Here is a 3,050-nt window from a genome sequence, read left to right as displayed (position 1 = left end):
AATGGGCTAAGGAAATGAATAGACACTTCACAGAAGAAGATCTACAAGCAATCAACAAACATATGGAAAAATGTTCAACATCTCTAGTAATAAAAGAAATGCAGATCAAAACCACCCTAAGATTCCATCTCACCCCAATTAGAATGGCGATTATCAAGAATACAAGCAACAACAGGTGTTGGCGAGGATGTGGGGAAAAAGGTACACTCATACATTGCTGGTGGGGCTGCAAATTAGTGCAGCCACTCTGGAAAGCAGTGTGGAGACTCCTTAGAAAACTTGGAATGGAACCACCATTTGACCCAGCTATCCCACTCCTTGGCCTATACCCAAAGGACTTAAAATCAGCATATTACAGAGATACAGCCACATCAATGTTCATAGCTGCTCAGTTCACAATAGCCAGATTATGGAACCAACCTAGATGTCCTTCAATTTATGAATGGATAAAGAAACTGTGGTATAGATATACAATGGAATATTACTCAGCCATAAAGAATGATAAAATGATGGCATTTGCAGGCAAATGGATGAAATTGGAGACTATCATGCTAAGTGAGATAAGCCAATCTCAAAAAACCAAAGGACGAATGATATCACTAATAAGTGGATGATGACACATAATGGGGGGTGGGAGGGGTTAATGTTAGGGTTAGAGTTAGGGTTAGGGAGGGGGGCAAGAATGGAGGAAGGAAGGACTGTATAGAGGGAAAAGAGGGGTGGGAGGGGTGGGGAGGAAGGGAAAAAATAACAGAATGAATCAAACAACATTACCCTATGTAAATTTATGATTACACAAATGGTATGCCTTTACGCCATGTACAAACAGAGAAACAACATGTATCCCATTTGTTTACAATTAAAAAAAAAACAATTTGACCAGGTACTGTTCTAGTGTGGAGGGACTCTTTTTTAAGGCTACTCAAGTTTCACATAGTTTTATGGGAGGCATTTTACAAAAAAAAAAAAAAAAAAAAAAGAATTATAGTCACTGCACTGATTCCTCAGTATAGTTGTTTAAGTCAATTTTTTTTATTGCTGTGACAAAATACCCGACAAGAACAATTTTAGAGGAGGATAAGTTTATTTGGGGCTCATGGTTTCAGAGGTCTCAATCCATAGATGGCCAACTCCATTCCTCACGACCCTAAGTAAGGCAGGACATCTCAGTGGAAGAGTGTGGTGGGGGGAGGCAGATCAGGACATAGCAGTAGAAGCGGGTGGGGAGAGAGAGAGAGAGACAAAGAGAGAGAGAGAGAGAGAGAGAGACGGCCCAGTTAATCCCTATTGGTGGATTAATGCACTAGCTTAATCATTTCACCTCTAAAGTTTCTGACATTGTCTCACAAATGAGCTTTTGTGGGATGCCTCATCTCTAAACCATAAGATTCTGCCCCTGGCCCCCAAAAGCTCATGCTTATCTCACAACACAAAATACATTTAGTCCATTTCCAAGAGACCTCATAGTCTCAACAGTTCCAAGATTTCACAAAAGTGTAAATCCAAAGTCTCCTCTGAGACTCAAGGCAAAATCTCAACATGAGTCCCTTTAAAAATCAAAATTAAGCTACATATATCCAATATATAAAGGTACAGAGTAAACATTTCCATTTCAAAAGAAAAAATAGGGGTATAGAAAGAAGGGATGGGACCAAAGCAGGACTGAAATGCAGATGGGCAAACAAGTCCTATAGTTCCACATCCAGCATCTGGGGCCCATGATATCTTGATATTCTCTCCAAAGGACTCACGTACCTCTGTCCCTATGGCTTTGCTGGATGCAACCCACAAGGCCTCTCTGTTGGCTTATCTGTGCTCAGTTCTTGCAGTTTTCCTTGGCAGATGTTTCATGGTACTGACAATTCTTAATCTTGGGGATCTTTGTGGCTTTAGCTTCCTCCTCACATCTCCACTGCCCTATCAGGGGCTACCTGCAGGACTCTAATCCTAACTCCAGCATTCTGCCATCCTGCAGAATTGGAACCACATTATTTCCATCAAAATCTGCCACCATCTTGAGAAAGAGCCAAGCTCCAAGGACGGTGGCTGCAGTGGCCTCTGAGTGTCTGGGTGATTGAGCATGGTAAAACAACTTCCCGGGCTGCCTTGTGCATGCACAGTGCCCCATGGTCTCTGCTCAAGGGAAGTTTTATTTTTACATTCTTGAGCCTGAGATGGGTGTGGTCTTGCCAATTCCTGAGATGTCCTTAAGTCATCTTTCTTATTATGACTCTCTAGTGACTGTGTTCTCTTTAACTACCACACATTCCTTAGCCCCAGTTTTACTCAGTTTTCTGGCCAAACTATAAATTTCCAAATCACTCTGCTTTGCGTTCTGCTCCCAATTATTGCAATAAACTTGGCTAAAAGTTGCCAGTAGTATTCTTGCCACTTCCTGCTGCCTAGAAATATGGTCCACCAGATTAAGAAGCCCATCACCTTTAAATTCACAGAAAGTCTCAGGACATAGGCAAAAGCGTAGACAATCTCTTTGCCAGAACATAACATGAAAAGCCTCTAGTCCAATTTCCAGTAGAATCCTCCTTTACCTCTGAAACCTCATGAGCCCAATCTTTACTGTCTACAATCCAATCAGCACTCTGGTCTTCTGAACTCCCACCAGAATTGCCCATTATGATACACTTACAAAAATCTAAATATTTTCTAGCTTGCATCTCTAAACTTTTTAAAATTCCTCCCACAAATTCCAAAAAACTCCAAAATCTTCTGAACCACATGGTCAGATTAGTTACAGAAATGGCCCCATCCCTGGTACCAATTTCTGTTTTAGTCAGCTTTTTCATTGCAGCAACCAAAAACCATGACAAAAACAATTAGAGGAGGAAAAGTTTATACTGGGGCTCATGGTTTCATAGGTCTCAGTTCATAGATATCTGACTATATTGCTCTGGGCTAGAGAGCAGGCAGAACATCATGGCAGAGGGTGTGGTGGAGGAAAGCAACTGGAAAACATGATGCCAGGGAGCAGAGAGAGAGAGAAACCACTCCACTTACAGGGACGAAATATATAGCCCAAAGGCTCACCCTCT

The sequence above is a fragment of the Sciurus carolinensis genome, chromosome 12 (genome assembly GCF_902686445.1).
Source record: "Sciurus carolinensis chromosome 12, mSciCar1.2, whole genome shotgun sequence".
NCBI lineage: Eukaryota > Metazoa > Chordata > Mammalia > Rodentia > Sciuridae > Sciurus > Sciurus carolinensis.
This window is presented reverse-complemented; position numbering follows the sequence as displayed.